The 12,171-nt window shown below is 41.7% G+C and overlaps 1 long non-coding RNA gene across 1 annotated transcript; it reads right to left on the bottom strand.

The window, feature by feature from the left end:
• Positions 1-1,632: 1,632 nt before the first annotated feature.
• Positions 1,633-12,127, bottom strand: LOC119018444. Its single transcript, XR_005074761.1, has 3 exons — positions 11,992-12,127; positions 6,929-7,052; positions 1,633-5,025 (listed from the first exon to the last, which is right to left on the bottom strand). It is a non-coding gene; the product is annotated as an uncharacterized LOC119018444 (long non-coding RNA).
• Between the last annotated feature and the right edge of the window lie 44 nt (positions 12,128-12,171).

Below are 12,171 nucleotides of genomic sequence, written 5' to 3'. Positions count from 1 at the left end.
CATATGGGACCAATAAACAACGATGTTACACGATAGGCGCTCTCAGTCTGCAACATTCCTCTCTGTTTTTGTTCGAACTTAATCAACAAAACAGTTCTGCTGGTGAGGTATGACCGCTCTGCTGCTGCACGCTAAACAAAAAGTAGCTGGAGAAGTGGTTAAACATCTGCAAATAGAAGACAGGGAGTCTCAATAAATGAATCATACTTGCATGCAACAGAAGAGGGGAAGTTCAGAAACATCCAAAGAAAAACGAATTTAAGTCGCAACTTTCTTATTATTTGGAAGTAATACATGATCAAACTGATGAGAGCTGTAAAGAATTGACAAACGTGGATGGCACAGTGTTTGATTGGAGTATTCATTCTTTTTCTTTTTTGCTACTTTGAATTGGATGATAATTTTGCCAAGTTAAAGGATTTTTTGTTCTCTAGCGACTGATTTGCGTCTTCTGTGTCTGTCAAAATGTGCTGGAGGCGAGACTGAGTCTGCCACATTTGCTATGATTTCTACTCTTTAGTAATGCAGGAACATGCAAAGCTTTGTGCTGTAACACATAGCATATTATTTTTAGTTCGTCACTTCTGACATTAGCTTTAAAATTAAAGCAGCTATAATCAAGAACTTGGTAGAAACCAACCAAAGCTAAAAGAGAGTTAATATTAACCAAATGGACTGAAACTACACTCAGTATGAATGCTGGTCCAAGTTCGCAACATCATTGTAAGAGGTGGTAAAATGTCAGTGTGTTCACATGGACATGGCAACATGAGGTGTTTTCAAGTCCCCTCAGCTGTATTTTTTCTATAGAGAATCGTTCTTAAAGGGGCTCCAGGTAACAATTTCTCGCAATTCACATGTATTAATCATGTTTCTATTGGCCAAATGACAGAAAATGTTAACGTGATGCGAAAAATGATGCCATCCAGTCTCTCTCAGTTCCCTGTGGATGTCTTGTTTGAGTTGTTTAACGCTGCTGAACTCGTGCTCGATTTTGTGACTTTGTACACATTCTCAGGTACCTCGCCTCTCTCCACTCCGCTAACAAAGAGAAACAGCCGCTAACATTTAGAAATGGCCCTTTAAATGGAAAACATATTTAGCGCTCTTTGCTATGTTCGTATGTGAGTGCTCTGATAAATAAATGCTTTGTTTGATTTTTGAAAAAGTAGCTTTCGGAAGTTGTCATTTAGCTTTTCTGAAGCTATTTTATGCTAAATTAAATTCATTGTATTCTATGAAAAAAAACTAATTTTCTTCCCCGCAATTTGTTTTACAGCCTCTTCAGTCACTTCATCTCAGTTCACTGCTTGTTTCTGCTGCCCCCCAGTGGCCAGATAAAATCAGTGATTGCACGTTCAAGTAATCCAGTGTATTTATTTATTTATTTATTTTTTTCGTGTCCAAAAACTGTAAAGGAAAATAAATAACAAACTGGTTTTGGTGTGACAACAAGACGATGCCTGCAGAGACTTCACTGTGTCTCTCTGTGTCACAAATTGCTTTTGGAGATTAAACAGATTCTCAAGTCCACAGCAGCAGCCTGAGCCTGTTTTTTTTTTTTTTAAAATAGCAAATGATCCTGAGACCTTTTACCTAAATATAATTTAAAGTCTTGTATGAGGAAACATCTCGATTCATAATGGCTGAAATTTATCATTATTGGGATAACACGCTGGATGAATTACTTTGCAAACGCCGGGCGCCTGGAGGGTGACCTGTGACAATTCCATACAACACCTCCTCAGAGCTGAAGGAATTCATTTTCATCTCCCACTGGCTGTCTTAATCACCATGTTTCATTGTGACAGAGAGTTCACTGTGGCTGCTCACGTTTCAAGAATGGGACTTTAAATGGGTTTCACCACCGTCCGGCAACATTCTTCATGAGTCGTTACACGGATTTAAACTAAATTCAGACAGACTTTTTGATCAAAACAGCATCAATTACACTTCCGTCTCTGCAATGCCCCGTTTTTCCTGGGGACAGCCCATCATTTGCGAGGACAGGGGTTTTTAGAAAGTACAGAGATGACGATCAAACATCGCAGATGAATATAACCTTTACAATATGTCATAATGTATCAATCACAGCTGGCTATGCTGACAGGATTAGCATTTAGGACACATCACAGCAAACCATCTGTTTCAGCTCTGTATCTTCTTTAATCCCCTGATCTTCAATTGACAAGTTTCATATCTGCAATGAGATACACAGATTTAAAACAAAACAAAACAAAACAAAAAAACCTTGATTTTGAAAAAAAAAAAAACAAACAAACACTGCATGTGATACGCAGTGTTAGCTGGCTGTGCTTAACATAAATAAAAACAGATTTAAACATTTACAAAAAACATCGACAAGGCCAGCACTGTTGTTCCAGGCTGTTAGAATGACAACAGTTATGTGGAGGGGGAAACTGTGGGTCGGAGTAAAAAAAAAGGAGTATTTTGAGTGCAAGAGCACGGCTGCTGTAGAAATCAATACCCCGACGCATTTGCATCACTTTGATCATGTACAGCAGGACCGGGAGATTAAGTAATACAGATTCTGCCTGACAGGCTGATCATTAACACTAGTTTGCAATCTGTCTGCGCATCCACTCGTTCCGTCTAACACCTTGGGAAAAGACAAGTATTCTACATAAGTGAATTTAGGAGGGCGCATGTAAGACAGAGGGCGTAACAGGCCGAACAGCGTGCTAGGTGAGCGTTGTCTCCGTAAATCATCGTCCGACTTCAATCACACCCTCACCCAGAGCCACTTAGGTAAAAGAGAAGGAGGTGTAGGTGAGATCAAATGCTGCAATTTCCTGGGAAAAAAAAATAATCATCAGATGTTTGTAGCAGAGGATGGATGGAATTTGGGTCAACGGTGACGAAAGCGGAGGACGACCTTGTGCCCTCTGTATCTCCAGCCAAACAGGTCTCAGTATCCCCCCCCTCTGGTTCACCCGTCCTCCATCTAATCCAGTCAAAGGTCATTCTGCTTAAATGATTTAGCACACTGATCCAAGGACACAAAGTACTATTTCATATGTCACTGATATGGCACGTATCAGCCCTACACATGACTTTTCTGGTCACAGTGTGCCCCCATTTGCTAAGTCTTGACGCACACGCGCAAAAATAATAATAATAATACGGAACAAATCAGGTCTCAATATGGCCCAGTTGTGGAAATCACTGTCCCTGATATATTACAAAGATCTAAAATATAATATGGTGGATTATGTTTGGATATCAGCTCTTACTTACTATTGCGTGTTAGGAAGGGGGGGCAAAAGAAAAAACAGAAAAAAAACACCTGCCCTCCATCCCGATAGGATCAGCGGATTAATCTCGGTAAGACGTAACACACACAGATGGTCAGACGGGAAAAATTAGAAAAATATGCAATATGAATACATTTGTCTTGCGTAATATCAAATATGATTCATCTGTCACAGAGATAATGGCTTGATGCATGGGTGTACTTAGCAAAGAGACAAAGTTAATTTCTTTATAGGCCAAATATTCCTAGCAGGATTTTTTTTTTTCCCCCTTCGTAATAAAAATGATTCAGCGGGGGAATATTATATAAATTAAATGTAAGCCATCTATCTGGTTTGCATAGTAATAGCAACAGGGGCTACCTCGTGCGCTGATTCATTTCCAGCCACATTTCAACGCTGCAACACAATGCACTCAGGGAGATGTGTCACCGCCTGCCACGTGTTATATATTATTTTACACTGCAATAAATACAATCTGATGGAAAATCAGACAGAGAGCGGGAGATTACTCATCTTTTTGCTACTTCTTTCAAGCAAAATAGAGCCCGTTGCACGAGTGTCACCCACCAGACTTTGTTGTTCATTAGGACGAAGAGAGAAAGGTGATATGGTAATTTGGAGCAGCACGATCACTGCTCCCCAATGGCCTGGTGGGCCTCAGCTTCCTGACAAAGGTCTTTTTCAATATCCTGCAAACACGGACGTCGGCGGCAGCGGCGCTTGCTATCCGGTACTTAAAACACAGGGGGTTCTATGGGCTGCAGACACAGCCCAACAACACTCAGATCACAGGTAGCAGCAATAGGAGGAGGCAACGGCGTCCGCGGCCTGAACACTGGCTCATACATCGGTGCACCTCTGCTGCAAACACACACAATGCTGTTTTCATGCAACACACCGGAGGCATGGTTAAAAAAGGCACAATGTAAGCTTTTAACCTTATGAGAAAATGTCACTAAAATGATCAAAAGAATGCAAATGGCTAAAGAATAAGGGTTTTGACATAATTTCAAAAGACACTGATGTATTGTGTTGCAGATATATATCCTGCCCTACGTTTGTAACCACTAGCTGTACAGCTAACTAGCCAACAGCTTCTACAGCTAACAGCAGTTAGCATTTACTCTGGAGGTATACTGCCCCCTGTTTTTGTGTGGAGGCCATTTTTTTTATTTTTTTTTTTTACATATTGCACCTTTAAAAATGTGATTTCTTCTGTTAACCTCAGCAGGTTCCACAGCGAGTGATGTTCGAGCTGTGGAGGCTCATCTTTGCGCCGGCTAAAATGGTCATGTAACCAATCAACCTCTGCAAATATGTCCCGGTTAATGTTTGATATGCGGCTTATTTCAACAGCGGACAAAGCCGCGCAGTGACCGAGCTGTCTTATCAGAGGTTTATACAAGATAGTCAATCCGGTGTGTTTCTAGGTAGCCTGCAGGGTACTTAGTGGGGAGAAGAAAAAAAAAACTGTAATTCAACCCTCTGTTACGAGCAGGGTGACAAGGGGTCAAACAGAAAAAAAGAGAAAACTTTATTGAATCATGCTCCCTCAGCTTCAGAGGTGACATCGAGCTTGTTATTGACAGGGAATAGGAAATTCACTTTTGTCTGGAATTTGTGACGGTGGGCCCAAACCATAATAATGAGCGAGCTTTAAAGGCATTGCTGTTATCTTCCAGGAAGCAGGTTCAGCGAGGTGACGCTGGGGATTTGTTTCAGCCACTTCAAATGAGACTTGTGTTTGAATCTAAGAGAGGGAGAGCAACAGCAAAGAAACAGAAGAAGAAATTAAGTCCAGCTGTTTTACACAAAGCGAGCATGCCAAAACGTACACATCACATCAAAATCAAACTCACCTTGTTAGTCTGTTTGCACGCTCTAATCACATTACAGCTGCTTACCTGGGTGTGTTACGCTGTCCCTGAACGAAAGGCCTTTTGATGAAATTAAATGATAAACTGTGTATGAAACTGTTCTTGCCTGGCAAGTGAGTACACTGAATGGCAATGAAATATGTCAAGGGGAGGCTTGCCAGCTTTAAAGCTGGAGGAGCCAGGAAGGATGTTGCCAGGCCTGGCCATCTTCTGCTTCTAATGAGTGAAAGGAAATGATAGTCGATCTGATATCCCAGAGGATCGCTGTTGTTTTGGAAACACTTTCCTCATTCTCATTTAATAGACGATTACTTATCTTCTGATTGTTTTTTTTTCATTCCTAATTACACTCCAAGGGGAAAAAAAGTCACCATTAGCATAAAATAACTAGTGTTTACGTATAAACTACGGTTGAGGTGGGACCCTGAAATTATAAAACAAAAGTATGTGCAAAGAAAATCCTCCCAGTGAAGGATGAACATTGGGGCAAAGTGGTTATTATTGCAGGGTTAAAAGCTAAAAGAGAACTTGTAGACAGACAGAAGCTTCCGAAGCCGACATGTGCAAACAACATAATAGCTCATCAGCGGCGCAGCTCTCAGAACTGTCAAGAGCGCCAGACAGACGGCAGCGTTTCAACTCCCCTTTCACTCACTTGCATCATGCAGTATTTCATTTTCATCCAACAATCCAGGTAACAATGTTCCTGACTTATCGAGGCTATCCTTTTATTGTGACGGCCAAATCAGATCACGGATCAAAAATTCATCCCCCCCACCCCCACTCCGTGTCAGAGCCGCGGCACTCCGAAAATACCACTGTGAATATTTCAGAATTACTAAAAGCAATCTGAGGCAGACATTCATATTTCATCTTTATGTCCTCGTACCTCAAGATATCTCGGAGAGTAATTTGTTTTTGACGTGAGAATGGCATCAATATTGAATTCCTTAAAAGATTACACCAACGGGCCGGTGATGTCTCCATCAGGAGCACTAACAAGAAGCTTTTTAGTTATGTGGAGTTGTGATAACGACGACTATAACCTGAGAGCCCTGAGAATGTTTTGGGGAAGGTGCGTAAATTATTGCATGAGCTCCTGAAACGGCCACATTAGCATTCGGTGAACAGTTTCCCTTCTGTGATAGCTGTCATTCACGACCTTCCTTTCTCTTTATAAACAGTGTATTTACTTTCTGTCAGTAACAGTGCAATAAATACAGTCTTTGTTTTTCCTTTTTCATTTAACATTTGCATACAGTGCCTTTTATCTGAAGAAATATAAATATCTCCAATGTATAGAGATATGCACACACATATGGTAAGTAATATTAATAATCTAAGTTAAAATACAGGCACAACATTTACTCCAGGAAAACTTTTGATCTATGAACGGAGTGTGTAAAGAGAACATATTAAACAAAGACTTAAGCAGGAGGGCAAAACATCATCGGGTAATAAAACTCTTTTTATTAATAAAACTATAACAGGCCCCATTTGGTAAAGCCGGATTTTTGGAGCCTAGAGATCTATGTCCTGTATGTCTGAGGGTAAATTTTATATTTAAGAGGTATTTTTTTGCTTCTTCTGTCCATTCACGACCCTCCTTCGCATCAAACTCCCTTCGATACTTAAACATAAGAGGGCTTATCGACATTCAGGAAGTTAAACTAAGAGACACGGTTTCCCAGAATTAAGAAACCTGACAAAAAACAGACTTAACACAAGGCAGATACAGACTGGGGAGAGGAGGCTGAGTAAAGAGAGAGCACAAACTGTGAAGTGCAGGATCAGGTCAGCCCTCCCCTCTCTTGCTTCTTTCCATCTGCTGTTGCCAGCCTCTGCCACAGAGTGGTGCCGACGACGCTGTCTTGGAGTGAGGCAGGGCCAGCCCCGTGTCCTATAAACACACACAAATCATTTACATGCTGTACTCATCAAAGGCAACTCTTCCTCATCTCCGCAGAGATTTGCCGCTGATCTGAGCTTCCAATATTGCATCTCGGAGCGTCGCGGCTAACCTTTGCAACTGCCAAGAATGTGATTAATTTTTTAAATACAGCTGTTGACCTATTATTGAGATGGAGAGGAGCCACGAGAGACACTCATCTCCTCTCCTCTGTATAATGGAATGCATTATTGCATCAGTGTTTACAAGGCGTGCTAAAAGAGAAACAGAATGTGGGAGAAAGCATTAAATAAAGCAATTCGGCTAATGTCGCTTTGGGCCTTGTGCACACACAAAAAACGTCAATCAAAACTCGCAATTCTTTGATTCATTGCAGTTTGCTCTGGCAGTTGCATCTGAGAGAAGAGTGGTGACACAATGTGGAACAATAATTACCCTGCAGTGTTAAAGTCCTCCAGTGTCTTGGTGCATTCATAAATAAAATATGTTCAAGATAATGGATTTATGTTCAATAATTCATCATCGGAATGTTTCAAACCGAGTGATATAATATGTGTCACAGTATTCTGTAACACAGTGCTTAGCCAAATTAAGTTATCTTGAAACAGATTTATTGACAGGGCTGTTGCTGCATTCATTTACTCAGCAACCATTGCTTAATTACTCCTGCAAAAGCACATAAAACAAACAATGCCAATAGACTGATTCTAAACCACTCAGTGTCAGTATTAACTACACACTCAGGCTAACTATGTATTCAAGCCCGGGCCTGAACAGCACAGAACATTATGCTCTCTTTCCTCTCAAGCACTCTTGAGTTGGAGTGAGGAGAGCAGCGGACGGAGCAGCAGTGGGACTGTGATATTTGTCATTCATGACCTTGGTGCTAGCCAGCCATACGGCCAGTTTGGTTTGATGACCCATCAGAGAATCTGCCCGGGTCCTCGCAAAGAGCCAGAGGACCAGGGTGAGGGAAGAGGGTGACATCCAGCGCTGCGGTCTGTTCAGCTGGACTGGGGTCAATCAGTGGGCCTGAAGATCCGGAGCCAGCTGGAGAGCCATGATACGGCTGGCCTTCATGTCCAGAATGTCCCATTCCCAGTCGCGAGGGGAGGCCCTGCTGGCGTGCTGGAGGAAGCCACTCGTCCTCATAATTAATGACATGAGTTTGAATGGTTTAGGACCAGAGCGAGCATATTGCGAGATTGCAGTAAAGATATGATATGTAACATTTCCAGTTTGTTCTTTGTCATATATTCTGTTGAGTTGTGTCTTTGCTTTAAGACGGCAATATGTAAGAATCATGAAGTCCATGTATTGTGTGTATCTATGCAATCAGCTAGCCAGGCCTTTATTGTTCCAAAGCTCCTGTGCTAGACAGAGTTTCCAGTCCTGACACTATCTGCACGGCTAACTGAGCTAACAAGCTAACTGCAACCGCTATTAATGGCAGTCAATATGTTCCCTGGTGATATGAGGCTCCTACTTGTTTTGTGGATGAATTTTAGAGGCACCAGTTCTTACATTCTGCACTTTAACTCTCAGATGACACATCAGAGAACAGGGAGGGACATCAATTAATCAGAGTAACCATAACATGAATAAGATTTTACAACACAACCTGGTTTCTCTCACAGTCACATGGACTTTTATTAGCAATGGTGGTGGTTTAACACCAAAGACATCACCTCGTATAATCCAACGCTACTTATGTCTTTTGCTTTGCTTTGATTTAGATAACCCTGGCAGATGAAATGACATACTGTGCCTTTTAGTTGCATGTAAAAAAAAATCCCTTAATGTCTTTCAAAATAAAAACAAATTGTCCGTAATGAAGACGACACGTACGATTTATACGTTTGAGCATAAATGCCGCAGCACAAATCAGCTCTACGAGTGTGAGGCACTACATAAAACCATGATTGTGTTTAAACCAGCCATCACAGCAACAAACAAATACAAATGGAAGAGATGCAAGCAATCAACAGCAACAAGACACACTTTTTTTTTTTTTTAAAGCCAACACTATTCCATCAAAACAAACACACACACACACATTGTGAGGCGCTTCCATCCAGACGAAGCTTAAGCATTAGAGGGGAGGCAGAAAAAAAGAAAAGAAAACAATTTACATGCAAATCAAACCTTATCATCTCAATCTCTTTATGCCACTTTCGCCTGCAAAATTGCATTCATATGCACAAAGGCATTCAATTACTGTAGCTGTGGCTCAACTTTTCACATCTCAGCATTTTCTATTTGGAGAGGCAGGCCCATGTACATTTAATAGGTAGCCATTCTGTTCCCCGGCTCTGCCAGAGATCACTGCGAGTGTGTCAGTTGGAGGAGATGGCAGCATGTATCAGTGCATGAAATAAAGCTCCTGCTCCAAAGTGACAGGCCCTGGATATTGTTGGCAAATGGATGTTAAATTCACTCTGCAACCAACAGCAACAGCAGCCCCGGCTATGAAAAATTAACTGTACTCTGGCTAAAGGGAAGGGAAATTGCTTTGCTAGATATACCACAAAATCCTGTTTGCGAGCTATCCATCTGTCAGATGTCTTTGCAAAAAAAGTCTCTCAGCTTTCTCTATTAAAGAGTCATACTGGATTACTCTGAACAGCACATGAGAGCGGAAACAAAGAGATGTCAAAGAGAGTTAGAGTTAATCCTATATCCATGCCGTAGACTGCATGTCAGTGAAGGAGACAGGCTCCAAGGGCCTCAGACGGAACAGACAGAGCTGCAAGGCGTCTGTTGGCCACCAGAGGGCAGTGACTCTGATGGATGGCCTCTGCAACATCAACCAGAGTACTCTCTACAGCTTTGTCTCCTCTTGAGAAGTCAAAATTTAAACATGTTGTATATATTATTTCATCTTTTTTGTCATTTGTGGAGGGTTCGGAGAAAGCGACGCTCTCTTTTAAAGGAACACATTCACACCTGGAAGCTGCTCAGCACAAACACGGTCTGATCTGTCAGCCACTGACCACCTCCAATGGAACAGTGGGGGGTTTAGGGCCTTGCTCAAGGGCACCTCAGTGGTGGTAATGATGGTGCGGTGAGCGTTGCCCTCTCTGTTCCCCCGCCAGAGTTACCCTGCCCTCTTCTTTTATATCTACCGAGCTCACTTGTCTAACCTTTGGGCCCTCACTGCCACTTTTTAGACAAATATCGTGATTTTTACAAAGCGGGTTGTCTTGCAGTGTATCAGTTAGTGCATCTGTGTCGTGAATCGTATCTTATCATGAGTTCTACCTCGAGCTGATATACAGAAATCCCAACTTCTGGCCGTGATCAGGACCTTGTTTCGGGGAACAACATCAGAGTGATGAGTCAGTGATCTGATTTCATGCAGCACATGGTGATGACTTTGACATTGTACCGCCCCAGGGTACAGTGGAAAAAAAATGAAAATGACAACGACTAAATAATAAATATAATTGGTTTTAACAGTACTCAACAAAAGCTCAAACAGAGGATGTTCTTCCTGCGGCAGCTGAAGAAGTTCAACCTGCCAAAGACGATGATTGTGCACTTCTACACTGCCAACATCGAGTCCATCCTCACCTCCTCCGTCACCGTCTGCTACGCTGCTGCCACTGCTGAGGACAAGAGCAGACTGCAGCGTATCATACGCTCTGCTGAGAAGGTGATTGGCTGCAGCCTTCCGTCCCTTCAGGACCTGCACAGTTCCAGGGCTCTGAGGCGTGCAGGTAGGATTGTGGCCGACTCCTCCCATCCTAGTCACAGATGTCCTTCCCTTCTGCAGTTTGGATCCTTAACCAGTCCCGGGACTCAAACCCACCACCACCCCTGAGTCTTTGCATAACAATAACGCAGAATTTTTACAATTTTTAACAATCTTATTTTTTTTATCTTTGCACATTCCTGTACAGCTCTTCCATTTTTATTTATCAGTCATCTCACACTCTACGTCTCGGTCTGTTTATATTGTATATATTATAGTCACTGTTTGTTTATTGTCTTCAATGTGTGCACCTTCTTCATCAGGGCAAATTTCTCGTTGGTGTAAAGTCGTTCTTGGTAATAAATCTGTTTCTGATTCTACTTACATTTAGTTGTGAAGAGAGCATCTTTCACAGGTACACAGCATATAGAAAATACAAACTAACAGTTAAATCATGTTTATGTCAACATTCTGGAAATGTTCTTGGAAGCCCAATGATCAGGCAATTCATCCAGAATCTCATCCAGAATGCAAACTTTCATTTGCTGATCTCTATGACGAAATCAAAAAGGCAAAAGTCTCCCAGTTACAGTTTTATCTCTTTATTTCAAGGTATAAATCATGGCAACTTAACAACTGAAGGGGGAGGTCAGTGTTGCCAGGTTTGTGGCTCTGGTCCGATGGTCCCTTTCTAACTTGACACCGAGGTGAATTTTCACATCTTCCCACCAGATGTCAGTATATCACTTTGAATAACTTCTGGCCTGCCTGCGGCTGTTTGTCTCTGCTGACGCGTGATAAGTGATATAAATTAGTGATGTTGTATGAAAGATTAACAGTTCCTTTGATAATGAAGGGGGAAAAAAGGGTGGGTCCAGTTTAGGAAAGTATAATCCCCATCACCCACAAGTTTCTGAGCTAATATGGTAAATGTCAGTAATATTTTTATGACGTGCTGGTAAAAAGGGGTTTTCCTGATGTTGAAAAAGTTATGAAACAGCTGTAAGGCGGGACAATGAAATACATAGATCCACTAACTGGCATAATTCACTTTTAGCTTTTATATAGTCATGTGCAAACAGTAGTTTTCAGTAACAGGGATGAGATCAGACACAGGGTGACCTCAAACAAACAAACAGGAGCTTTTCATTTAGAAGTCTGGGGTTCAAAGATAAATGGATCACAGCACAGCATAATTACTTTTGCAATCAGTCTTTTAAATATGAAGTTAATCACCTGCATGTCTCTGAGCTGCATGTTACTGTCCACCTGAAGCCTCCAACCCTGAAACATGTCCAGAATACAACAACGTGCCCTTCAATCACAACACATACAGAAGATTAAAGGTGTAGGTTTTGTTTTCAACTTGCTGCAGGTGTGACACTTCTTCACCTGCACATCATTTAACCCACCTGC

This window comes from Acanthopagrus latus, chromosome 4 (genome assembly GCF_904848185.1).
Source record: "Acanthopagrus latus isolate v.2019 chromosome 4, fAcaLat1.1, whole genome shotgun sequence".
Classification (NCBI taxonomy): Eukaryota; Metazoa; Chordata; class Actinopteri; order Spariformes; family Sparidae; genus Acanthopagrus; species Acanthopagrus latus.
Note: the sequence above shows the minus strand (reverse complement) of the source record. Positions and strands in the feature narration are given on the sequence as shown.